This window comes from Natrix helvetica (genome assembly GCF_964273705.1).
Source record: "Natrix helvetica genome assembly, chromosome: 2".
NCBI classification, from domain to species: domain Eukaryota; kingdom Metazoa; phylum Chordata; class Lepidosauria; order Squamata; family Natricidae; genus Natrix; species Natrix helvetica.
The window spans coordinates 134,695,214-134,723,147 of NC_138552.1; the positions used below are offsets into that span (position 1 = coordinate 134,695,214).

General features: G+C 42.1%; 2 long non-coding RNA genes across 2 annotated transcripts in view; one reads left to right on the top strand and one right to left on the bottom strand.

The window, feature by feature from the left end:
- Positions 1 to 6,180: 6,180 nt before the first annotated feature.
- LOC309385592 lies at positions 6,181 to 19,060 on the bottom strand. Its single transcript, XR_014174257.1, has 2 exons — positions 18,437 to 19,060; positions 6,181 to 6,613 (listed from the first exon to the last, which is right to left on the bottom strand). It is a non-coding gene; the product is annotated as an uncharacterized lncRNA (long non-coding RNA).
- LOC309385593 overlaps positions 13,926 to 27,934 on the top strand; it is a 51,992-nt gene continuing 37,983 nt past the window's right edge. Inside the window, exons 1-2 of the long non-coding RNA XR_014174258.1 lie at positions 13,926 to 13,990; positions 24,654 to 24,720. This is a non-coding gene — a long non-coding RNA (uncharacterized lncRNA). The remainder of the gene's footprint in view (positions 13,991 to 24,653; positions 24,721 to 27,934) is intronic.

The window sequence follows — 27,934 nt, forward strand, 5'->3', positions numbered from 1 at the left end:
TCAGATCTAAAGAAGCTTCTTGGATGGGAACAGATTAACAGTTTAACAAAGTTGGAACGGACCTTGTAGATCATCTAGTCCACACACACACACACACACACACACCCAAGCAGGAGACCCTACACCATTTCTGACAAATGGCAGTCCAATCTCTTCTTGAAAGCCTCCAGTGATGAAGCTCCCACAACTTCTGAAGGCAAGTTGTTCTATTGGTTGATTGTACTCACTGTCAGAAAAGTTCTCCTTATTTCTAGGTTGAATCACTCCTTGATCAGTTTCCATCCATTATTCCTTGTCTGGCCTTCTGGTACCTTAGAAAATAGCTTGACCCTCTCCTCTCTGTGGCAGCCGCTCACATATTGGAACATTGCTATCATGTCTACCCTGGTTCTCCTCTTCACTAGACTAGCCATGCCGAGTACTTGCAACCATTCATCATATATTTTAGCCTCCATCGTATGTTTTAGCCTCCAGTAAAAGAAGGGAAACGTCTTCAAAGAAAAACCAGAAAATCCAGTTGCCTCTTGAAAACAAAGAACTTTGGTACTCTTAAAATGTTCTTATTAAAGTAATAATGGTATAGCACTTCTTTAGTCAATTTAGAGCTGATTTGATTGTGATGAGACTTCTGAGTAAACATTCAAGAGAAGCTCACATCTTTTCTAAGAGATTTTGCCCACCTTGTCAGGTTGGTACAATTATCACATAGTGTCAAGTGCACTTTTGCATGTAAATCATGATAGGACATCAACAAGACAATTTACATTTTAAATAGTGATCGATTTCTTGTAGCATAATAAATGTCAGAGTCTACCTAACATGGGTAAATTAAGTTATTACAGGTGTAAATTAATTTGATACACAATTACATGCACATTGAAGAAGTCAAGAAACTGCACAGTGATAACTGCAGATGTGTGATGAAAAGTGCCATTAATGTGTGAACAATCCCAAGATCGAATCAGACAATTCACCCTGTAGTATTAAGAATATCTGTGTGGACACAGAATGGTACAAGCAAACACTATGAAACCCTGGTTTTTAATGGAAAATTTAATGGAAGCGTGCAGCGATGAATATCTTACACGGTTACCATTTCTTCATGTTCAACACTTGTTTGGGACACATCCTCTTCAATCCTATGGAAAAGATGCCCCAATCCTGCCCATATCCTGATATACATATACATTTATAATACCATGCTTCACTCTCTCTCTCCCCAAATTGTATATTCATTTTCATGGAAGCAGGTAAAGGTCCAGGTGCCTCACCTGTTTGTCATGAGATTTTTGCAACAAAGTAAGCAACCAACAATCTCTCTCTTCAGACATAGGCATATGGTATTCACTGAAGTCCCTAGAAAAGCAATAAGAAAACCTTAAAAATAGAAGGAAAATCAATCCAATAAAATTATATCCAGCCTCTGTCAGAGAGTGGCACTCAAGGCCCCTTTACCTTTATTTCTGATAGCACAGGGGTTAAATGCAGTTTTTCAGGAGAACTCTACCCACAGCATTTCAGGCAAACTCTGCCCACAGAGTTTGACCCTTGAGTCCACAGCTCAAGGTTGACTCAGGCTGGAGTGAAGAACATGAAATAGGGCAGAGACAGGGTTAACATTAGCATCCCAGCTGATATGGGCACAGGATGATGTACTTCCCTATATCATTTTCATATCTTTAGACCCAGCATATATCAGAGATATTTATTTTATTATTTGTAGACATTCAAATGAAATTGTTATCCTCAAAAATATGTGTTCAGCTCCAGGGCAAAACCTGGATTTTTATTCTGATGCCATGTTGGAAAAGCTGCTGAGAATACTGTAGAGCAGGGGCAGAGGTAGCTTCCTACCGGTTCGCACCAGTTTAGTAGAACCGGTTGGTCAAATCTACCGAACCGGTTAGAAGAGGTTCCACCGGTGGACCCGGAAGTAAGTTCGGGAACACCTGCCCCAGCCCTGTTGCTCGCTTGCTCACCCCCCTGTCCATCCGGAAGCTGCTCCATCGCTCGCTCACCCTGCCCATCCGCACTATCCTAGCCCCACCCACCGCTCACAGGTTGGCTGGCTCACCAATCGCCTCGCCCACCTCTAAGAACCCTACCTTTTATTCCTGCTTGGCTCTCTATTGCTGCCTGCCGACTCCGAGGAGGTTAGTAAGCTGCAACTAAGCGTGGGACAGGGGGAGCAGCAGCAGGCCATCTGGAGCAGTCCTGCACTATAAGCGAGTCCAGTGACCTTTTGCGGCCTTGCAAGGATCCCGGGCTCGCTTATAGCGCAGGGCCGCCAGAAAGCATGGGCGCAGGGGTGGGGATGGCAGCAGGAGGTTACGTGGCACAGTCAGCGTCTTTGAAAAGTTCGGGGACCTCGCAAGGCCTTTGCAAGATCCCTGGACTTGCTTAAGATGCCTGGCCACCAGAAAGCACGGGCGTGGGGGGTGGGGACGGCGGCGGGAGCTTAGGCAGCGTGGAGGGAATCTTTGAAAAGTTTGGGGACCTCACAAGGCCTTTGCAAGGTCACCGGACTTGCCTAAGATGCTTGGCCGCCAGAAAGCACGGATGCAGGGGTAGAAACGGCGGCGGGAGCTTGTGCAGCTGGTCTCTTTGACAAGTTCAAGGGCTTGCAAGGTCCCCGGACTTACCTAAGTAGCCTGGCCACCAGGAAGCACGGGCGCAGGGGTGGAGACAGCGGCGAGAGCTTATACGGCATGGCCAGTCGTCTAGGACCTCCTAGGTGCCGGGCGCACTGTGCAAACTACTGTCCATCTCCCCATGCTCAGGAAAGAAACTCCGGGAAGGTCCTTTGGTGGCGGCAGGCATCCTAGAACCTGCCTGCTAGCAAAGGACTTGCACGGGCTTCCTTTTCTGAGCATGGGGAGACAGATGGCATTTTGCGCCGTGCGTCTCCCCATGCTCAGAAAAGCAACTCCGGGAAGATGCTTTGGTGGCAGCAGGCGTCCTAGAACCTGCCTGCTAGCAAAGGACTTACCCGGGCTTCCTTTTCTGAGCACGCGGAGATGAATGGTAGTTTGCAATGAGGTTGTAATGAGGGGTTCTGAGTCCTTGGTGGTTTTCTTGCAGACGTTTCATTACCAAACTAGGTAACATCATCAGTGCTAGAAGGGAGTGGGGTTGGGTGGAAGGAGGAGAAAGATAGGACAAAAAGGAGAAAGAGAGGGAGAAAGAGGAGGTGGAGGATAATGGGATGCTTACTGCTTTCTGAGCTTGGTGGTTTTCTTACAGACATTTCATTACCAAACTAGGTAACATCATCAGTGCTAGAAAGAGTGGGATATATTGAGAGGAGGAAGAGGAGTGGGGGGGAGGGAGACAACAGCGGGGTCCTTGGTGTTCCCTGAGCTTGGTGGTTTTCTTGCAGACATTTCATGACCCAGCTAGGTATCTCACACCAATGACAATAAAACATCTGCAAGCAAACCATCGAGACCACAGGGCATTTATTTCTTCATTTATTAAATTTATATGCTTCCGGCCTCGTGGTCATCACGACCTTTCACAATGACCTGCCTCAGAATTACATCTCCACAATCTCAAATTTTATTTATTGTGTATAGAATATTTTAATGGTTTTATTTTAATTTATTGTGTATAGAATATTTCAATGGTTTTATTTTAATTTATTATGTGTAGAATATTTTTAATGGTTTTATTTTAATTTATTGTGTGTAGAATATCTTTTTTAAAAATTATTTTAAGGGAATTTTTATTTATGTATTGCTTATAGAATGTTTATTACAAGAAATGTTATTCCTTTTTGCAAATGTTTTATTTGTGATGCAATATGTTGCTTTTAAGTGTACAGGTTGGTGCATGGTTTATGTGTCTCAAAGTGGCTTCTTTTCTATGGGCAGGCCAGATAGGTGCGAGGCAGTTTTGCCAGATTTTGTGTGTTTCTGTGTGATACCTGATTGTTTAGGTAATTGTGAGGTGGTTGCTGGTTCTGCGAGCTTCCTGGCACTGCCCTTTATAATTTCCCACACTGCCTTGATGGTTTTTATTCCAGTGGCTTTGTCTTTCCTGTTCTTAGGGTTAGGGAAAAAACTGGTTTCATCTGCAGTCTTTTGGGGGGGAATTGTTATTTTTGGGTGTTTTCCTGGCACTGTCATAGTTTGTGTGTGTGGGTGTATAATGTCCCACAGTTATCTACACATTAATAATGATCAAGTACTAATAATATTTCTATACATTTTAGTGACCTTTCCTTACATAATTGGTGTTTTCTTTCATACGTTTAAATTTCTAATTGCTGTTTCTGTTAGTTAGTAATTAATAAAACAAATCCCATATGAAAAAGTATTCGAAGCCTTCTTGATTTTAATTATCAATTTATTCATTCCTGCACGTTCTAATATTTATTCATTTTCATATCTTTGTTTTTTCCACTGTTGTGCAAACACAATTCCAGCAGCTGTTAACATGTGTAAAATTAAATATGTATTGTATTCCCTTTGAAATACAAGTAGTAAGTAGTAAGCTACTTACCTTCTGTAAGTAGCTCTTTTATTGTTTTGTGTACTTATTTTAATCTTATTTAAGTAGTAAGTGCACAAAATAATAAATTTCCTTTTTATATCTTCTTTTTCTAGATCATCCATTGGGGCAGAGAATTCAGTGACATCGTCTTGTCCACTCCCACCCGGTCACATGACTGCCAAGCCACTCCCACCCAGTCACATGGCCAGCAAACCGCTCCCACCCAGTCACATGGCCGGCAAGCCACTCCCACAAAGCAGGCTACACCTACAGAAGAGGTTCTAAAAAAATTTGAAACCCACCACTGAAGGGAGGTATTGTCCTAGCAAGCAGTGGAAACAATAGCACATCTTAAAATAAGCAACTATGCTCCTCCAAAATACTGCCAAACTATACAATTCCCAGTTTCCTTAAGGAGTGTGGCCAATGCAGAGAGAAGGGATGGATGGGGTGTAATTTAGTAGCATATGGAACACAAAAACCATATTGAGGTCAGTGTTCCCACATACAGTTTAGGACACAGTCTCCAGGGACTTTTAACATCTGGATACAGAATTTTCTTGCATTCTAGCAATCATAGTGGTGGGGAATAACAACAGGCAGCCCAAGAATATCTGGAAGAGGGCCCGATAAATAAGTCATTTTCTTCAATCCTTCATCGTGGAGCCAAAACTATGACCAGGTAGAAAAACACATCTCTCAAATCTGCTTTATCACGGCAGTGGGTTATTCCTGGGATGGAGGATCAGAGAATGCTGGGAGAGTATCCCAAAAGTATATAGTCTCAGCAGGACCTCTTGGAGTTAAAAGTAACTTGACAGGACATGGGGTGGAGTTGGGTGGAGTGCAATTCCTTGCTATTCATTTTCAGAGGTCAGAAAAGTGCAAGAACCAGTTTGGTGTAGTGGTTAAGGCATCAGGCTACAAACTGGGAGGACTGAGAGTTCCTGTTCCACCTTAGCCACAAAGCCAGCTGGGTGATCTTGGGCCAGTGAATTTTTCTCAGCTCTAGGAATGAGGCAATGCAAACCACTTCTGAAAAACCTTGCCAAGAAAACTGCAGGGACTTGTTCAGGCAGTGACCAGGTGTCCATGCTGACTCAGCAGCATATGTTTGCATGCACAGACACACACACACACACAAACCCTCCTACAGCTGTTCCATAGATATATAGTTAAGTCTGGCCTAATTACATTTTTCCACTTCCTTCCTCCCCCATCTAGAGCTGATACGAACAGCTAATACAAAATCTTTTCATCTCTAGTCAGAGGAGAGGCTGTGATAGTCTCACTCCTCTCTAGTTCCCATAAGCATTTGTTTTCTATCTGCAGCTGTGAATCAATTCCAGAGAAAGGAGAAATAAGCAAGCAACAGAATACTGTGTTGCTGAAACAAATGTGACTGATGGGTATCTTAAACATTTCTCTAACTGAGGAATCTGAAACTCTCCTTTTGCAATTTAAGAGTGGCAGAGTCCGTGCCAATCCTTATGATTAGCCAGAAGGTAACATGTTACCGTATAGTGCAATACGATATTTGTCTGTGAATGTGTGTTGAAATTATGGGTTCATGAGAAACTTGATATTTACTTGTGTAAAGTAATACTGATCGAATTCTTATATGCAGTGTAAATATTGAAAACATGAGACTTTTCTTTTAGCAAAAAAAGGGTCATGCAGCATTCATTAATTGCGATAGTTTATTCCTGAAATCCAACCTCTTTACATTTAAATAAATTTAAGTAACATGTTCTTTCTTCAGGTGTTAACTTTACAGTGACAACTCCTTAGCCTTCTACACGCTGACTTAAATCAGATCATTTAATACCATTCCTTGTATTCTTGTAAACGAAATGCAAACAAATAAAATTGTAGTCCTTGCACATATTCACTTGGAATTGAATTGCAAATGTTTACAGGGATAAAATGTTAATGCAGGTATATAAAATCCAACCCACTACAGAACCGAATATTGTCTATAAACTTCTCAGTTCCTCCTTACTGGGTGTTAAAAAGGTATTTTTATGTTCATGAGGCACTTTTCTTTCATATTCTTCTGACATTTCTGTCTCCTTTTCCCATATCATGATTGAAGGTTTCTTCATTATGCCAGACATTTCTGCAAATTAAAAGAAGAAGAAGAAGAAGAAGAAGAAGAAGAAGAAGAAGAAGAAGAAGAAGAAGAAGAAGAAGAAGAAGAAGAAGAAGAAGAAGAAGAAGAAGAAGCAGCTAATTATTTGGTTTTTAAACTTTTCTATATTGTTAGCATCCTTCATTATTTCTGGACATATCATTCAAACATTTGTCTGGAACCACACTCATGAGTAATAAAGATTTTAGTTCCACTTGTCAGTTCTGATAGGTACAGATGTTTTATTTGCAACTGGATCCTTTTTTTAAAAAAAATGGAGATTCAGAATGCATGTTGATTCTGAAATTCGGGATTCAATTCTGTCTTCTCTTCAGGAAGGTAAGGAGACTCTCTGGGCCTACATATAAACCTGTCAGAAAAACCTGACAACCAGATTTGAGCTGAAAAAAATCTGGATGACCAGGAGATGGAAGCAAAAAGTTAGAGGTTTCCATATAGCATGTTCCAGTGGTGGGTTCCTACCGGTTTGGACCAGTTCGGCCGAACCGGTGGTGTTTGGAGGCCTGGGTCATTGGAACCGGAAGCGACCCAGGCCTGCCATGCCCCTGAACCGGTTCTCCGATCGGCACTATCAGTGGCGCCATCTTGTTTTTCAGTTCTGCACATGCGCAAAACAATTTTAATTGCACTGCGCATGCAAGCACAGCACGCATCAAACGTGCACACAAGTGAAATGGCAGTAGTGCTGGCTGGAACCCACTCCTGGTATGTTCTGTTTGTTCTCTAGTCAGGAACCTCTGAGTCTAGTTTCCTCACTTCCCACAGCACATTTTGACACACAACTTCACCAAGTTATCAGAATGGAAACTGGTGAAATCATCCATTGTGCAAATCTATATTTCATGTTGAAATCCATGTTCTATTTTGCAACTATTTTTAGTAGGTCAGAAATATCTAAAACAGAAACAGAGTAATGTTTCCTTGAGGACCTTGAACAATATAATAATTCTTTTTGCTCCAAAAGGTGCATTAGGGCTTATTTTCCAGTTAGGTCTTATTTTTGGGAAAATATTGTACTAAATGTGTCTGTCTGGCTCACGATATTAACTGGGGCTTATTTTTGGGATAGGGCTTATATTACAAACATCCTGAAAAATCATGCTAGGGCTTATTTTCCCGATTGGGTCTTATTTTGGGGAAAACATGTTATCTCTTCTCCTTCACGATCCCACAGAGTTGGCCTCCTCAGGGTACCGTCAGCCAGACAGTGTCGGCTGGTGACCCCCAGGGGGAGAGCCTTCTCTGTGGGAGCACCCTCCCTCTGGAATGAGCTGCCCCCAGAGCTTCACATAATCCCTGACCTCCGGTCCTTCCGACGCGCCCTAAAAAGTTGGCTTTTCCAGCAAGTTGGCCTGGCCTGTTAATTTTATCTCATTTTTTAAATGTATTGTCCTATAAATTGGGTTTGTTTTTGGGATATGTATTTAATTTCTTTTTAACTTTGGGGATGTGTGTTTTTTAATGTTGTACGCCCCCCTGAGTCCTTTGGGAGAAGGGCGGCATATAAATCCAATAAAACAAACAAACAAACAAACATCACTATTTGCCTATCATTTTGCAGTTAAATCCATAATCTATCCTGTGCCACACAGAGAGAGCAAATAGCTTACGGGCTTGGTGCAAATCTTATTATTCTGTGAGAAGGTTCACATCTTTTGATTTGATTTGCAGAACTCAAACCATGTCTGGCCCAAGACGTAACGCGTGACCACAAGAAGCCACAATATGATGAAATCAAATAGAAACATTGGATCTCTTAAAAGATGAAAGCATCTCCCCAAAGCCATAGCAGAGAACATCACACGTATATATATAGACCTACACTCACCAGAAGGCTCCAGAGGATTAGCTCTGTTTGTTTTTCATTATTGATTATATTTGTCATGGTGGTTATTCACTCTGCTTCTGTTTCCCTCAGCACAGTCATAGCTCAAAGTAAAATGTGACACCTGAGCTGTAGGTTATAACTGGCTACGTGTGCCTACATGTACTAACTATTGTGTTTGCATTTGCTAGGGCTAAGTGTTCCTTGATCAACCAGGGGTACATCCAACAGAGTTGGAACTCTTCATGATAAACGGCTTTACAAGTTTCTATCAAGGCTTAATATTAAGCTATTTGATAATGGAAAATAATCTCTGCATCAAACTTAAGATGAATTCTGGAGCTGATAATGGACAATAGTTTAGGGGAAAGATTAATTAATTAACCAGACTGATGTGGAGAACCATCAGTGTGGAATCTTGTATTATCTTTGTAAATACAAAAAGCAAGGAATGAAGAAGGGATATATCTTTATTAACCACCTATGTGTGTGTGTGTGATTTCTTGAAGGTGATCCTGCTAAAGGAAATTACATGTAGTATAATGCATAACACTACAATGTGTAACACTGGAGCACTGAATCTAATAGAGGCAATAACTGGTTAATATGTAGCATAGCAACCTTGCTGAAACAAACCTGGTTTTTAATCTGGTCAATATGTAAATAGGATAATGGCTGAGATCCAGAGAGATAGTGTGTGTGTATGTGTGCACGCACACACACACGTGTGTGTGTGTTGTGTTGTGCCTTCAACTCAATGCCCGGACACAGCTTTCTTGGCAAGGTTTTTCAACAGTGGGTTTGCTATTGCCTGCTTCCTAGGGCTGAGAGAGTGGCTGGCCAGCCATTTGCTGGCTTTATGCCTCAAGCAGGATTGGGACTTACAGTTTCTAGCCTGATGCCTTGAACAACGTAGTTTCCAAAGCATCTCACCAACTTACCTTGCCTGAAGTGAAGCATTTACTGCTTCACATCACGTTCTATAATTTTTAAAAAAATGAAGAGGAGGAGAAAGAAATGCTAGGATTTCTGGAGAAAGAGCATGGTTTCAATAATTGTTAGATGCCTCTCCCACCCAAACCCTTTCCAGGCAATATTGATTCCAGGATACTACTTCACATTCCCTTTGCTCTGCAATTAAAAATAAGTTCTGGGGCACAGATATATCATTAAATGCCAAGTTGGCGCATCAGGCTGCAATTACAACACTACGCTCCCTGATGAGGGTTTGTAAATGTCTCCAAGTGTCAGAAGACAAAGGCCATTGCATCTGTATTATTATACCCTGAATTCTTTTCCTGCTTCTACAAGGAGGATGAGGTGGGTGTGATAAGAGCTACAGGTCTCCTCCCAAATGTCAGGTACAGGAAGCCATTCTCCATACCTGACGGAACAATACCACCACAATCTGGCCTGCTTACCTCTAGCTGTGAAAGATAGCCCAAATCAAGGAAGATTGTGCCATCTTATCTATGGTATCTAGAGATGGGCCTTGCTTATCTTGCCAGGTTCGGTGTTTTTCTGGATGAGGGACTCTCTGGTGTCTTGTGCCTGAGCTCCAGAATGAAGGTATGATTGGATATGAATTCAATAAACAACTTCATGTCCTCGTTTCCTTTTAAAAACACTCTATATCCATGATGAAGAACCTATGGCAGGCCGTCACCCCATTTCAGCTCTGCTGTGCATGCACGTGTGCCTCCCACCACCCAGTTGATCTTTGGGTCTCTGCTGTGCATGTGTGGGGTCAGAGTGCATGCGGGGGGCATGTGCGCATTCGCAAGGGGGCATGCAGGGGGTGCATATGCATGCGCAAAGCTGCCCTATGTCAATGGTCCCCAACCTTTCTGGCACCAGGGAAGAAAAATTATCTTCCACCGACCGGTCGGTGTGTGTGTGTGTGTGTGTGTGTGTGTGTGTGTGTGTGTGTGTGTGTAACCTAGATTCCCCTCATGCTCAGATGATGCTTCACTTGTTTGGCTGCCACTTGCTTGGCCCAGTTACTAACAGCCACAAACTGGTACCAGTTTATGGCCCAGGGGTTGGGGACCTCTACTCTATATCACAGTACTACTAATAAAGTTTAATTAAACTTATCTTTGGCATTTCAACCTATACAAGGCTTGAGGCATTATTCTCTAATCCTAGTCTTTTTAAATTATTGCCTCATTTATAAATAAATATTTATTTAAACCTTCTAGGCTTCCCAAAGGGGTGGGAATCTCAGCTATTACTTGCAGAACACATACAGTCATCTTCCACAAATGCCGTAATTGTGTGCCATGATCAATCTGTAGGGTTGAAAAATGTACGTAGAACTCTGAAGGTGGCAGTGATCCCTGTTCCAGCTGGGCTATTGTCTAAATGACACTGTAGACCTAGCTTGACACTTAATTGAAGGACAGATCTTTTTTTTCTTTTCTTTTTTGTGGACAGATTAATTGTGATTGCTACTCAAGGACTACCTATAGATTTTCTTAGCTCAGGTGAAGTAAAACTCAAATGATTCTTACAGCTAACTCAAAATTTTGCATGCCAACAATATGACTTATTTTTTCCCTCAGGCAATGTTAAAACTAACCCAGATCTGGTCTGCAAAGATCCAGACAACCATCGGCGGACAGCAAAGAAATAACTTTTTATGCCTCTTTCTGCCCTCTAGTGATATTGATTTTGCTACCTCACCTGGTTGCTCTAGGCTAGGACAAGGGTCCCCAACTACCGGGCCGTGGCCTATTCAAGCCCGGAATGGGCAAGCAGCAGGCCAGCATGTACGTGCACACACACACAGCTTGACTTGTGCAAACGGCAGACCAGCTTGAGCAGCAGGCCAAAAGGCATGCACATGCACATGTGAGCATGCCAGCACGCTGCTCGCATAAGTTAAGTTGCACATGTGCATGCTTGCCAGCCCACCACTTATGAGGCCCAGTTCCCCCCTCAACCCTGCTTAGCTGGGCCACCAAGCCACAAAGATTGGGGACTGCTGCTCTAGAGAATCTAAAGGTAAAGGTTCCCCTTGCACATATATGCTAGTCGTTCCTGACTCTAGGGAGCAGTGCTCATCTCCATTTCAAAGCCTAAGAGCCAGTGCTGTCCAAAGACATCTCCATGGTCACGTGGCAAAGGTACATGGAACGTTGTTACCTTCCCACCAAAGGTGGTTCCTATTTTTCTACTTGCATTTTTACATGCTTTCAAACTGCTAGATTGGCAGAAGCTGGGACAAGTAAGGGGAGCTCTCTCCATTATGTGGCACTAGGAATGCCGCATAGGGAGTCTAGGCAATGTCATATACTCTCATTTCCAAAGGTTTTTACCAAACTTTGCATTGCATGAGTACATCTGGAGGGAACATTCATTTTGAATGAATACAATATTTCCCAAAACTGAGAATATATTTCTAATATATTTCCCAATTATAGTTATTAATCAATCATGATTATGAATTCAGTATCACTAACTGCATAGCCACAATATATTCCTTTAATCTACAAACACGTATTTTCAGAGCTCGGAAGAAAAGTACTAGTTGCAAGTCAAAATCCTTAGGCAAATCTTTAAAATATAGAATCTATTTTATATGGGGAAGTTAATTGTTCAGCTAGACCAGTATTACTTACTCTTACTTTGAAGTAAGTGTCAATTGATATGAAGAGACTATCCAGAGACATGCAGTGGCTTTACTTACTTTGCTGATATGAAGAGACTATCCAGAGACATGCAGTGGCTTTACTTACTTTGCATCATCACACTATTCCTCCCCCCCTCAAATTATCTCTGTTATAATTAAATGGTCCATTGGACTGGCTATTGATTTTCAGGGATTGGTTCACTACAGTTCCTATTAATTCAAGCAATTTATATAAACAGTTGTGTCTGAATATTTTGTTTCTTTCAGATGTGCTCTTTTGTCTCTCGTTTACATTCCGTTCCATTTCCCCTTCAGATACTTGGCTTTCCAAAAAACTATAGACCAGGATTGCAATGCTATGCACTGTTTTTCTCACCCCTGTATGATTAAACTGGTTTTGCACAAGTGGAATACAATTCCAAAATCTAGCTCCATTGTGAATGATCAGGGCTGATTGCAGCAGAAATGCTTTCCTCTTGGCATGACCTAAAGGTCAATCTGATCTTAAAGATTCTCCTTGAAATTTTCTTGTCCAACATCTAAAAAATTCTCAGACATTCCCCGTGTATTTGCTGCCTGTGTTTTGATATCAATCTACATTTTATTTTAGAATCTGAAACCTGGCAGCTGTTATTTGTCAATATTTGGTGGTGTATCTGCAGTAGCATGTAGTATTCTTATTAGCTTCTTCATTCACCTTTGAAGCTCACCACAATCCAAGCAAGCCTTTGCCTTTTGAGCTAAAAATATCACATACAATGTGCAACCAAAATATGTCATTCAGAATGTGATGGGGAAACTGGGAAAATTTCAAAAAGTTAACTAAATTTGTATGTATTTTCTTCAGTGCCAGGAGCAATGATCAACTATGCTTAAAAGACTTTAGAAGCAGCGTGCATTTATCCATGATAGCATGTACCTGTATGTATGCACATGCCTTTAAGCCAGTTTTCTTGGGCCTAACTAGACAGTTTCTGGCCTGGTGCCTAAACCCAGGGGTGTCAAACTCAAGGCCCGTAGGCTGGATGCTTAGATCTGGCCCGAGGGGCCACTCTGGAAACAATGAAGGACCGGCCCGTGGTTCCTCTGCCAATGAAAATGAAGTTCAGGAGGGCCACATGCAGCCCTCAGAGGCTCCATTTTCAGCCATGACGGCCTCCTGCAGCCCTCTACCAGTGAAAATGGAGCTCCAGAAGGCATGCATACGCCCCTCCCCCCAAGCCGGGAATGGATTTCAAAAAAATTTACTACCGGTTTGGGGGGCATGGCTAGATGGGGGGATGTGACTGAGTGGGCATGGCCAACTTGACGTCACTCATGCACACTCAGTCACATGGCCCCTCCAACAAGCCGTGCCCACCAAAACAGTGGCCAAAGGTTTTGACAAGGGGGGAGGGGGCCTTCAGCCTCGCTGGAGCTAAGGGAGTGCCTGCTAACTACCCAGTAAGGAAAAATGTTTTTGTCCTTCCCAGGGGGCCCAGGAACACTCTGCAGGTTTCAGCAGGGCTGGGGGAAGGAAAAATGCCCCCCCTTTGTGAAAATGACTCATTTTCTGCCCATTTTTCACAAAAAGGGGGGCATTTTTCCTTTCCCCAGCCCTGCTGAAGCCTGCAGAGTGCTTCTGGAGGCTATGAGAAGGGGGAAATGCCGCCGCCCACCCCTCATTCAACATGCTGCTCAACCTCCCTCCTGCCTTCACCCAAAGCTTCGCGCCACACCAGGAGGCTGAAGTTGGAATTTCCTTTCCCCCTGTTGCGTACCTTGACAATAGGACTGTTTCTGTCTGTTTTCTTTTCCAGCCAAAAATCATGCCAGCAACAGCAGTGGTGACTGGGGAATCGGTTCGGAGATTTGGCCAGGCTGCCATTACTACTAGTTCGGAAAGGTATGCCAGATTTTTACTACCTATTTGGCCGAACCGGACTGAAGATCTGGTTATATAGCAAAGGACTATATAATCCCTCAATAAGAGGCAGAATAATGTGAAGTGTATTTCCTGCTGTCCTCTATTTTTTTGCAGCTCTCAACAATTTCACCTCCCCCTTAAAGGATTACTACTGCTGGGTCAAGACTAATATCCAGCTAAGCCCATGGGGAAATTGTTCCTTATGCTCAGACATTGTTGAATTACAACTACCAACTCCCTCTCTCCCTCTTCTCCTGTCCTCTCCTGTCCTCCCTTCTTGATTTTCTGATATTGCCTTTTGCTTCCCTCTGTTTCCAATGGTTTGGCAAGAATAGGACAGATTTCTCCTGTCAAGCGTCTGATCTTCATCTGTTCCAGAAGGCTATTGAAATTGAGCCAAGAACAGGGGTGGGATTCAACCAGTTCGGACTGGTTTGGGCGAACAAGTAGCTCCAACTATCAGCTGGGAGCGAACCAGTTTGCTCGGCCTTTCAGCTGGGTCCACCCACCCACTCCGCCCTCCGGTGCTATACTCACCTACATCTCCTTTTCTGAAGCCCAGCTGACAGGCGCGGCACTGTGGATTGCCACGCATCATCTGTTTTCCTTCCCAGCAGTAATGGGGAAGATGATTTTTCTGTAAACTGTGCATGCGAACCAGCTGTTAAACCGGTAGGATCCCACCTCTGGCCAAGAGCTGTATGCAAACAATAATGACCTATCCTATTTTTCAAGAAAAAGACTCTACCCTCCTCTGATTTTGAGATAAATCCCCAGATGCAAATAAAACACCTGTGATTTCTCACTAATTGCAGCAGTACAACAGAAAATATTGCAACAGCATTCTATCCTACTATCTTTTTAACATTTAGATTTTAAAATACTATTGCAGTATCCTAATGAGGTATCTTCTCAATAGTTTCCTGCTGATGCCCTCCCTCTTACTACATTCTTAGAGAGGGCTCTTTTCTGTGTGAGCTTTTATAGCAGGATACTCTTACTGTGGGCCATAAAAGTTATTCCTTATGCACTGACCCAGTTACATAAAACATGAACACTTTATTTCAGGGAGGGGGAAAAAAGTATTTGGACATATCCTCTCTGATCATTTGTTTGACATTTTGCAAAAAAAACCCACCCAACAACTGGATGTATAGCATCCAAAAGTGAAATCACACCTGTCTCTAGAGCAGTTGTGCTTTTTTTAAAAAAAGGGGAAAAACAACTTCATGCAATAGCGATACACAATAAGAAAAGTTTTATTTTTTTTTCTTGCTTCATAAATATATTAATGTTTGTTGTCGTAGACTAAGCTGCTTCCCTTCTACCATTAATCATTGAACATCTGGAGAATAATGTGCTTCCCAGTGGCAATCATAGGGAACATTTGACCTGTCAACCTAATTATCTATCCAGCCTATAAAACTTTTAGGGGGTCTCACCCAAATTCCAAATCCCTGCTTCCTCTCCCACACTTTGACTTTCTGCCTGTAGATCTTCTGCCATAGCCTGACCTTTAAAACAGGGGTTCCCAACCCCCAGGCTTCAGACCGGTATGTCCGTGGCCTGTCGGGAACCAGCTGGAGGCAGGAGTGGGCTTCAAAAATTGCAGCAACGGATTTGCTGCCCCATTGCTGGGTGGGTGTGGTCATGGTGGGCGTGGCCTAGTCAGCCTCCTGCACCACAGTATGGTGGGGGGGGGGTTCATCCTACCCAGTCCCCGGAGGCTTTCCTTGAGCCTCTGAAAGGTTGAAAACTGCTTACCCTGGAATCCGGAGGCCCTCCAGAAGCTGGAAACAGGCCCATTTCTAGAACTTCCGGTAGGCCCGTTTTTTGCACTCCCAAAGCTCCAGGGGCTTTTCTCGAGCCTCCTGTAGGGCGAAAACGGCTTTCCCCAGGCTCTGGAAGCCCTCCGGAAGCCAAAAACAGGCCCATTTCTGGACTTCTGGAACATCTAGTAGGCCCGTTTTTTTCTCTCTCCGAGCCTCCATGCATGCCCTGCACTTACCTGGCATGATGAACGGGCCGCATGAAGACTCCTGGGAAGGGAGGGGAAAGATGGGTTGAGAGGGGTGGGACGGGGTGGGCATGGCCAGCCGGGGTGGCATTTGGGGGTTGGCCGAACTGGGCAGAATCCTAGCTAGAGGATTGCCCAAACTCTACGAATCCCCAGCAGCCCACCCCTGGCTGGAGGTGAGCAGTGGGCAAACGAAACTGTGCATTTGCGAGATGTAGGTTATGTACTCCTCCCCAACTCCCACCCCTGATCTGGAAAAAGTGGTTCCATGGAACCAATTCTGAGTGCCAAAAAAAGTTGGAGGCTGCTGCTTTAAAATACAAAGAGTTGCCATGGTTTGTACTTGTGATTTTCCACAGGAAGAGTAAGTACACTATTCCTTTAATTCCTCATTTAAAAACACTTCCGGGTGATTTGGGAGAGTTTGAAGATGAGGATTTTGGAGTCAGAGTCAGGGAAGAAGATTGAAGCTGGCATTCTAGAGTGATTTTTTAGGGTTGGATCTGTGAGGCAGGAGCTGAAGAGAGAAAGTATCATTGTAGGCCAAGGTTTGTGCTTTTTCAACAATTGGGTAAATCCAGCTACACAGAGCAGCCCCAAAGGAAAAAACAAACCCTTGGAACACTTCAGTTCTTCCTAAACCTTTGTTTTTTCCCCAAATGCCAGCAGTGGCATAATCCACTTACTCACTCACTTCTCCCTGGATGAAAGAAAGGGTAAAATGTGCTACTTCCAGGACTGGTGTCAGGATATAGCAACTGTGGGTCCAGGAAAGGGAAGAGAAGGAAGACATTTGCAGAGCTTATTTTCAAATCTTGAGGAGTGACCTAGATGGAACATCAAAGAACTAGCCCTACTTTCTCCATGTCTTTCCTCCTTCTTTCCTCATTCCTCACTTTCCTTTCTGCATTCCTCACTTTGATTTTGGAGAAGATTCCGTAGAATACCATGCACAGCCAAGAAAATAAACAAATGGATCATGAACACATAAACCCAGAATTCTCACTCAGGATAGAAATGACCAAGCTCAAATTATTCTACTTATGGCACATTATGTGAAGACCCAGCTCTCAGGAGTAGGGTATAATATTGGGAAGGAAAGATAAGATGAGGACAACTAGGAGCAAGGTGGACGTACAATGTTACAATAATGATAGGTGCATCATTGGAAGACCTGGAAGGACCAGGTTGGAGACAGATTGTAATCTGGAAAAATCTATCTCTGTTGGTGCTAAGAATTAACATGAACTAGATGGCACATAATCAAATAAAAGAAAATGCTATCATTAACATAGCATGCAATAAGTTGTTACCAATAAAAGATAATGCTTGTAAAGTTGAAGTTGTGAATGCCACAGAAGTTGTGAATGCCCCAACACTGGAAGTCTTTAAGAAGATGTTGGATAGCCATTTGTCTGAAACGGTATAGGGTTTCCTGCCTAGGCAGGGGGTTGGACTAGAAGATCTCCAAGGTCCCTTCCAACTCTACTATTGTATTGTATTGTATTGTATTGTATTGTATTGAGTTGAAATGAGAGGCCCTTGGAGCTCTCTGAGCTTGCTTGTTTTCTTACAGACATTTCATTACCACACTAGGTAATAACATCAGAGCCGCTGCTGATGTTTCCTAGTTTGGGTAATGAAATGTCTGCAAGAAAAGAACCAAGCACAGAGAGCACTAAGGACCACTCAAATTATTATTAGCTACTAATGATTGACAATTAAATGATAATGTAATATATAATTATGAACACAGTATGCAATAAATTATAAATTTATATAGAACGGGAAGGAGGGGAAATGCATCTTGTAATATTTCATATAGGGTAGCACGCGACCATTGTTATGAAATAAGTAACACAGATAAAATAGAGCCTTCAAAACATAGTAGCATAGTTAATGTCTCTAAGATAATGTCCATGGAAACATAATACAGTAAAATTTCAACATAAGAGACTAATTTGGAGAACAGGTTGTCCATTATTCCCAGGTGTCCATTAAATACAAACGTGTATCTTTCCGCATTAACTTAAGCCATTTGCATAATGACTTAAATAGATGGTAATGACATAATTCACTACAAATGTCATAACATGAAGATAAACTTAAGATAAATTTAGCTACATTTTCCAGGCTACTTCAAATGCCTTTTCATTATTTTGAGATGATGTCTGGAGAATTCTCAGTGGATTGAGACATTTGATCCATTGCATCTGAAATCTGCTCAAAGGTTACGCTGAGGGTGCAAACACCAAAATGAGGAAGAGATTAAAAAAAAAACCCACAAGGATAATTGGAACTGGAGAAGCCAAGGAACAATGTGGTTGCAACTAATGCTAGCCTGTTAACAGTCCATGGGGACAAACAGATCTTGGGTAACAAACAGTTGAAACTGCTCTAAGAAATACCTTTCAGAGGAGGCTGTATCTCAATCAGATTCTGTACCGCCTTCTGATATTTCTCCTCAGCCAGAAGTTGTTGTTCCACCTTGATGTTTGAAGACCATTCCTCCTTCAGGAGAGGACCAAATTCTTTTCCCAGGGAATGGTACATTGCCAACACACTGAACCCTGCCTTGCGTAGTTTTCTCAGGAACTTCCCTTCCAACTGCTCTCTTAGAAACTAAGATCATGATTGCTTTTCCCCTTCCGGCCGATGTTTCTCTTCATTTCCCGAATGACTCCAAAGGAGGACAGGAAGATGATAAAGCCAATGACACTCGCAAGGCAAAAGCAGACAAGCAGATAAAAGATAAAGGAAAGGGTTGAAGCAAGAGTTAAATCTGTTACTAGGAGAAACAGCTGAAAGAGGTGAAGTCCCATGACACCAGCCAGAGTTGTACTTCTTGCTCCTTTGCTTACTAGCTTGCAGAGAAATCTTCTGGAAGGGAGGTGCGTGGTATGCAGTTATGTCATTGGAAAAACATCCACTCTTGTGAAACCTGTAAAAGTGAGACCCAGCCCTGTTGGGAGATTGAATCATTGTCCCAGCTAGAGTAGCAAACAGCATTTCTAACTCATTTTCTCTGTAGAGAAGGCCAGGGGTGCTCATGAGATCTGGCAGCCTTGTATCTAGATTTTTCATAATAGCCTGCTAGGCTGAAGGCCAAGATTGGTTGAAAGGTTGCAATTCCCCAGAAAGATTGGTTGAAAGGTTGCAGTTCCCCATGCAAGTGAGTGGCATCTAGACTAGCCATAAAGAACCAGTTGAAGTTAATTTCACAAGAAAGGGAGAGGAGAGGGGAGAAGGAGAGAGGAGGAGAGACATTGCTAAATTAAGGTTACCTTTTTAAGATACCAAAACATTCCAGCTTAGATTTATTAGGCAAAGTCAAGATCAGAGAATTCTTTAGCAGGGAATTGCAGGAAGGAGAGCAATTTTAAAATGGCTTATGATCAGAATTGGTATTTATGTCATCCTTTTAAAAATCTGTACGGCCATTTCTGTTCTGGATGATGATTTTGCAGGGGCTGTGTGACTCACTGAGTTCTCTTAGACCAGCGATGGTGAACCTTTTTTGACTCACATGCCATAAGTGGGGGTCGTGTGCAGGCGTGCCACACCCATAATGCAATGCGCGCACTACAGGCACGCCCCCCATTTTTGCATGCTTTTTTCGCCCTCCCCAGGCTCCAGAGGCTTTATAGGAGCATGGGGAGGGCGAAAACAGCCCCCCCCCGCCCCCCCGCCTCCCGGATGCCCTCCAAAGCAATCAAAACGACCCTCCGAGGAAACCGGAAGTCACTTCCGGTTTGCTTGGAGGGTCGTTTTAAGCGCTCCGAAGGCTTCAGAGACCTTCAAGAGGCCTAATTCCCTGTCTTAAACTGTAGTCTAGTTTGCCTTTGCGTCCTTGATTTGGGGTGGTAGGAATCTTACTGTAAAGCCTTAAGACTGTCAACATCTAGGAATTGCTACTAAATGGCTATTGAAATCGTCATTAAATTCTAGCCAAGGTGCAGTCTTTTTTGTTGATATTCAGTGTCTATTAGGATTCTATAGGTTCTGGCATTAAATATCAGTGAATGCAAATCTAAATCTTATGTCTTGTTAGTAGGATTACCAGAACTTCATTATTTCATAAATAACTATTTACAAAACAATGCATAATTTTCTTTGATATCATGACCTCTAAAATGATGATAATGAACAGGAGGAAGTTCCCATAGAGATTATCACGATTAGGTCACCAAACACCTGTATGCCTCCCTTGTAGAAGCATGAGTCACACAGATAAATATGTGTATATTCTTATAAATAAGGTAGCCAAATCTGGGCTGCAAAAATCTGAACCACCAGATAGCAGAAAGAAAATCCCTTACTGCCATCATGTCATCTCTAAATTTTTGGCAGTCCAGATTTTATGGTTTTTGTTCAGAACTTAACTTGTTGCTGGCTCCTAGTAACACACACAACAGTTCACTGGGATTGTAATTGTGCTTTGACTTCTTGTAAACTCATGCAGGGATCATCAGTGATTGAATCTAGCCACATTTGTTGGCCTCCTTTCAAATTGTTTTTAATTTTTCCAAGGATTTGGGTCTGCTCCAATGACTCTTGCCTTGGTGTTAGGTTTCAAATAGCTAAACTCTAATTTCATTTTTCATGCTTGCAGTGAGCAGTCTGGTTTCCAGGGTACAGGTAGTCCTTGACTTACAAGCACATTTGAGCCCAAATTTTCTGTTGTTAAGCAAGACAGCTGTTAAGTGTTCCGTTAAGTGGATCTGGCTTCCCCATTGACTTTCCTTGTCAGAAGTTCTCAAAAGGTGATCACATGACCCTGGAATCCTGCAACCATCATAAATACACCCCAACTGTCTGAATTTTTATCATATGACCATGAGGATGTTGCAATGATGGTGTGAAAAACAGTCATAAACCACTTTTTTCTGTGCCATGGTAACTTCAAATGGTCAATAAACCTGAATGGTTGTAAGTCAAGGACTATCTGTATTCTCAATCATTTCCTACAGTATATATATATATTTTTGGTCATTCAGCCTTTCTCATGGGTCAAGTCAACCTACATAGCCATATACTTCAACTGGAAAGATCATGACCGTCACAATATATGAAGTTGCCGTTTGTATGTCTCTTACGTTTAATACTTACCATTGTTTTTCTCCCAACATTCTTATTAATGGAAGACCTATGTGCAATATCAATGAAGCACTTCGTCCATCTGAAGAAGGAGAATTAAATCTACAAAAGTTTATGATTAATATATTTGTTCACCATTCAAATGGCCTAATATATTCACTGCTGTTCAATCGATCAATTGGAATAGAGCTGGAAGGGATCTTGGAGGTCTTCTAATCCAACCCTTTGCTCGAGCAGGAAACCTTTTACCATTTCAGACATGTGACTGTCCAGTCTTTTCTTAAAAACCCCCAGTGATGAAGCACCTACCACTTCTGAAGGTAAGCTGTTTCACTGCTTAATTGTTCTCGGGAAATGTCTTCTTAATTCCAGGTTGCTTTCTCTCCTTGATTAATTTCCATCCATTGTTTGTTGTCTTGCCTTCTGGTGCTTTGGAAAATAGTTGAGCCCCTCTTCTTTGTGGCAGCCCCTCAAATACTGGAATTCTGCTATCATGCCACCCCAGTCCTTCTTTTCTCTAGACCAGTGATGGTGAACCTTTTTTGGCTCGCGTGCCACAACTGGGGGGAGCGCAGGGGGGTCGTGTGCGGGCATGCCGCACCCATAATGCAATGCGTGACCCCCTAGTACGCATGCGCGCACAAAAGGCGTGACAGCCCCATTTTTACATGCTTTTTTCGCCCCCCCCCCCAGGCTCCAGAGGCTTTATAGGAGCCTGGGGAGGGCGAAAAGAGCCTCCCCCCCCCGGAGGCCCTCCGGAGGCTTCAGGGATCATCCGGAGGCTTCCCTGAAGCCTTTGGAATGCTTAAAACAACCCTCTGTGCAAACCAGAAGTCACTTCCGGTTTGCTTGGAGGGTCGTTTTAAGTGCTCCGAAGGCTTCAGGGACCGTCCGGAGGCTTCCCTGAAGCCTTCGGAACACTTAAAAAGACCCTCTGTGCAAACCGGAAGTGACTTCCGGTTTGCTCGGAGGGTTGTTTTGAGCGCTCCAAAGGCGTCAGGGAAGCCTCCGGACGGTCCCTGAAGCCTCCGGAGGGCCTCCGGGGGGGCGGGGGAGGCTCTTTTCGCCCTCCCCAGGCTCCTATAAAGCCTCTGGAGCCTGGGGAGGGCGAAAAATGGCTTTTAAAAATGGTGAACTCAGCTGGCCAGCACGCGCATGCGCGCTGGCCAGCTGACAGAGCAGCACCAAGCGTGCCCTGACAAATGGCTCCGCATGCCATCTGTGGCACGCGTGCCATGGGTTTGCCATCACTGCTCTAGACTAACCATACCCAATTCCTGCAACCATTCTTCATACATTTTAGTCTCCAGACCTTTAATAATCTTAGTTGCTCTTCTTTGCACTTTTTCCAAAGTCTCGGCATCTTTTTTGTAATGTGGTGGTCAAAACTGGATGCAGCTGTGTTGTCTTATTAAGGATTTATAAAATGGTACTAATACTTCACTTCTTAAAAATTACATTTGACTTTTGTTGCAAGTCTTTGTTCATTCCAAGCCTTTGCTTTCCTGACTTCATCTTTGCAGATTTGGGCTATCTGCTGATGATCTGGTTTAGTTATGTTTATTTATTTATTTCCATTTTTTTCTACTTATCCTTAAAGAGAGATCTTTGTGCAAGCATCCTGATTTCTTCTTGGATTTCTCGTTTTTCTTTTTTAGTGGTATTGTGCCTGGACTAGGTTTTTATGCTCATATTTTTCAGTTTCCCACACTTCTTGAGTTGTTTTCCCCTTAGGATTTTCATCCGTTTATTGTTGCGGCTGTCTTTTGAAATGCAAATATTGCAAACGAAGCTAGTTCTACAATACTGTTTTCAACTTTATAATACATTTGTGTCTAAATGTGGCCAGAAAGCACTTATTACTTTAGTTGTGGCTTTTCCTGAGTACACATTCTGTAATTTAAAACAAGAGTTCAAGCCTGTTCATTAAAATACTTAAATATAGCAATATCGCCATCTATTGGCCTTTGTAGTTTACAGCAAAATAAGGAAGGGAAATTGCAGTATGTTAATTGGGATGCTTTATTTTGAATTCTTGTAACAAGAAAATTGCCTACCTGCCCACTTTTCACATCTTCCATTCTATGATTCTGTTATTTTGATAAATATTATTTTATATTTCTTCTGATAAAATAAAACCCCACAGAATAACTGACAATTACCTAGATAAAAAGGTGGAAAGGCAATGGAATGAACCAGCTTTTTAAAAGGAATGGATGCAGCTTACAAAGAATATTTATCTGGATATGCCCATTTTCTGAGTTCACTATGTCTACTTTCTATTTTTCCTTCCCTGTTTTGTGAAGACTACAAATACTGATGGTACAGAAGGGTCCTTTTTTTCTGTAAACGAGGGCAGTGGCATTATAGATCAAAAGGCATTTGGCAGCTGTACCCTTTTTCCTTCCTTAACAATTACTTCTAATATTAAAAATATGGGAAAGAAATAAATTAATACTAATTATTAATCATACAATTACTTAGAATAGAATTCTTTATTGGCCAAGTGTGATTGGACATACAAGGAATTTATCTTCGGTGCATAAGTGTACATAAAAGCTATAAGTGATAAATCATGATCATAGTCATCATAAAAATACATTCATCATAAATCATAAGATACAACACTTAGTGATGGTCCTAGAATACTAAACAAGCTATCAAAATCAAACCAGGAAACTAAATAAACAATATGAATCATAAAGATAAAAGCAACAAGGTTATAGTCATAAGTAGAAAAGGAGATAGGTAATAGGAAGGATTAGAAGAATAACAGTAATACTGCCTTAGTAAATAGTTTGACAGTTGTAGGAAGTTAAAACCCACCCCTCTCCTAGAAAAATGAAATATCCTGGGAAATATTGAAAAGGCAGAATATTATATTTCCCTGAATCAGAAATGGAGAAATATGTTTTAGGCAGGAAACAGACTCACTCTTAATAGCCCCCACCTTTTTCAATGGGCCATTAAAAAAGCCTGGGCCAGTCTATTCTACATAACAAAGATCTTCCCCTCCAGCTTCAGGGTGATGGTATTAAGGCATAATAGTATTAGCCCTTTACCCACCTCACCACAGGGCATCTGGGAAGAAGCAATACTCAACCAAATGTGAACTCATATCCTAGAGAGTTGCCCTTGCATGGCCCCATGTGAATCTGACAACCAATCAAAATGCAAGCTCAAGATCAAAGGCCAGAAAGGGCATAAAACCAGGAACTTTCAGCCTCTCACTCACTTTTCTGGAAAGATCACATCTGGAAGCACGTGATCCCCTTTTCTGTTCAGGAGCTTAAGCCATGTGATCCTGTCCACCATTAAACCATCTTTCCAAGCAGCCTCCATGCTTCCAGTGTCTTTTTCCCCACTTGGAACTGAACCCAGAAGGACATTTCTTCCAACACAGTGTTGTGGGAATTCGTTGTAAGGGAAACACTAATGGCTTACACTAATGTTTGCATTTCGTTCCGATCCTGGAATTATGGCTGCACACAGTCATACCTGAATACCTTTTCTACATTTACTTGGCAGAATAAATTCCTTTAATGCCTGGAAAGACGCTACCTCAGAGAACGAAACAGCAACAAAAGGAAAGACGGTATGGATCCTCTTCCTTCATTCCAACCTTCTTTTCCTCCTCTGGCTCCCCTTACGTTTGTCTGCATCTCTCAGGCTTCCCCAGTCAGGCTGGACAAAGGAATTGTCCATACATCTGGAGTGCAGCTGATTGGGGAACTAAATTATATTTTAGCAGCTTTATGTACAGATTGTTAGGATGTGGAGAGACTTTTAAATGCACATGTATGCCCAATTTCATTCCCCGGCCACGCATAAATTGTCTAGATTAGGGGGGGAAAATATTCTGCACTTGAAGTGAAGGCCTGTTGGAAAAGGTGAAGAAAAGTTGATAACCTGTCATGCCCCCATCAGAGCCTGAATCTGCGAAGGAGGACGAGCCAGATCTGGAGCCAATGGAGATCGAGGGGGGAAGCTTTGTTGGCTTCGGAGGAATGTGGAAAGGAGCAGGCCGTGGCAGCCCAGGGCCCCTCAGGATTGGGACAGCTTGTTAGCAGGGAGGAACTGAGGTAGGATGACTGAGAGAGGGCAAGCAGTGGACATGAGGAGCAACAGAGCTCAGGCAATGAGCAAGGACCACCCCCTCCTGATCCTCGAGCACGGAGAATGGAGAGAAAGCAGGAACAGCAGAGGCTGACCCGACGACTTGGGAGGAGAGCGGACTGCCCCTCTTCACAAGGCACACCTGGGGACTGAGATTTAAGGAGAGATGTTTATCAGGAATAAATGCTGAATTAGTAGAATTTGGTGTGCCGGTACAGATATTTGCAGGACTTGCTTCTTTCTGACTTCAAGGAATCAGTGCCTTGTTCCTGATTATGTGGACTCAGTACCTTCTTCCCTACTTTGTGGACTCATTGTTTGTTCCTTGGTTTGTGGACTCATTCCCCTGTTCCCTTGTTTTGCTGGACTGGGTGCAGCCAGAGGCTGGTGTGTGTGTGTGTGTGTGTGTTTGTTTGCTTCTAGGACTTTTCAAGAATGTGGGAGTGTTTGGGGGACATTTGGAGCATTAAAAGGGAGTTTGAACTCTCAGCTGGCTGTGTGACCTTCGTGCCTTCTCCCGTGTCATCAAAGTAAACAATAATGGAGAGATCAAATAGTTTCCTTCTGAATAAAGGGGGAAACGCTTAAGGTGTTAACTTTATGGAATTGAGGTATAAATGAGAAGTGATGTTATACAACTTTATAAAATGAAGTATGGTCAAAATAGAGAAAGAAGGATTTTTAAAATCTCCTCTGTAAACCCTTGAGCTACCAGATGAAAATGATCAGCAATGCAACAGGAAGTAATGGTGATGTGCTATTCCCAGCAGTAGAGGTTGAAAGCACCTCAGTGACACAGAACTGTAGAATCGTATGCTCTTCAGTTGCTGGGGAATTCAAGGAAAGTATTGAATCTTTAGTGCTGGGTTCTGGACTATCCATTTATAACCGATAACAATGGTTCTTAAAGCAAGAATTAAGAGCTTTTGTTTTTGGAATTCTACAAATTGTTGGAGCAGATCAATGTTCCCAAATTGGCCGCCTCTGAACTCTTAAATAACTTTGTTAAACTGGTCATTAGTATAGGGAATTATTTGGAAGGCATACAATCAAATCTGGATGAGTTTGACCAGCAGGATTCTCATATAGAGGAATTACCAAAGATATCAAATTGGTGAAAACTGGTTAAGTATTTGCTTCAATGATATGGGGATACCAAGCATACCATACTTAACAGTCATTGTGAATTCAATGCCCATTACTTTGGAATAATCCGGCAATTACTTGCATAACGGTAACATAGGCTTTTAAAATATTCTTAGATATTTCAAAGTAAATATATAAACAAAAGAACAAAGAATGCGAGAATAAAAGTAAATTACAATTGAATACATGAGATTTATAAATATCAGAGGGTTTTTTGCAGCATATTGTTCATTGCTTGAATCTCTCTCTCTCTCTCTCTCTCTTGTGTGTGTGTGTAAAATAGAAAATATTATATTGCTTTAATATATATACTATTAAACATAAACATCAGGAACTGTGCTCAGCAGACCATGGAATTAAATTATAGTATGAGCTACAATAAATTATATATAAATTGCTCAATGTCTATTCTGATTTAGAAATCCTACATTATTAAAACATGTACTTTATGCATTAAGTTAATGGAATATCCACAGAAATATGTCAAGCAAAATAAAATAGTTAGGTCCTAACTAAAGTATGTCAGCAAATTGGTAGAACAACATAGTGGTCAACAGATTAGAAGAGGTCAATCTACATTGGAGGAGGAGAGGAGGATTTAACAGAGTGTGCAAACTTTCATCGAGGATCCTTAAATTCACATGCTAGCAAAATAATGTTTAGGATTATCCAATGCAAATAAGAGTCCTACATGGGAAAAAGAGATGCCAGATATTCAAGCTGTCATTGGGAAAGAATGAGGAACATGAGACATTATTGCTGGTGCATGCAGGATAACTGAGAAAGCCAAAAAAAATATTTTTAGAAGTCACTATGTGCTTCATTGTTTTAGAAAGGTCTTCAGTTCTGTCAATCATGTCAAGTGGTCACAAAAATGCAAATCCCACAGCATCTCATTGTCCTCATGCAAAAAATTTATACGGGTCAGGAAGCTGACAGAACACAATGAAACAGACTGGTTCCTGGTTGGCAGAGAAGCATGCCAAAGCTGTATACTCTCCCTTTATTCATTCAACCAATATGCTAAATGTATATTAAGGGAAGTTGGATTGGAAGAAGATAAGCATGGTTTTAAAATTGGTGAAGAAATATCAATAACCTGTACTATGCCGATGATACTACTGCAATAGCCGAAAATGCAAAGGGTCTGCAAGAACTGATAATAAAAAATTAAAGAGTATAGTGGGGGGAGGGAGGCTCTAAAACCTAAGGACTAAATTAATGATAACAGCTAGAACAACCATCCTTAACGCTGATAATGAAGATATCAAAGTGGTAGGTAGCTTTTGCCTTTTAAGACAACAGTAAAGGAACAATGAACAAATAGGCCACAGATTAGGGGCCTTGGTAGAACAAGCATGAAAGTCTTGGAAAAGAGATTCAGTTGCTGTGCTATGTCTTTACTTAAAGTCAACAATGAATTGATGGCACATAATCATTCAATTAATGCATAAAGATATTCAGATTTTAAATATGGTCCAAATTCACGCACTGACTGAAACATTTGTGCTGGTTTCAGTGTTTGAGAGAAAGGCAACTATACGTAT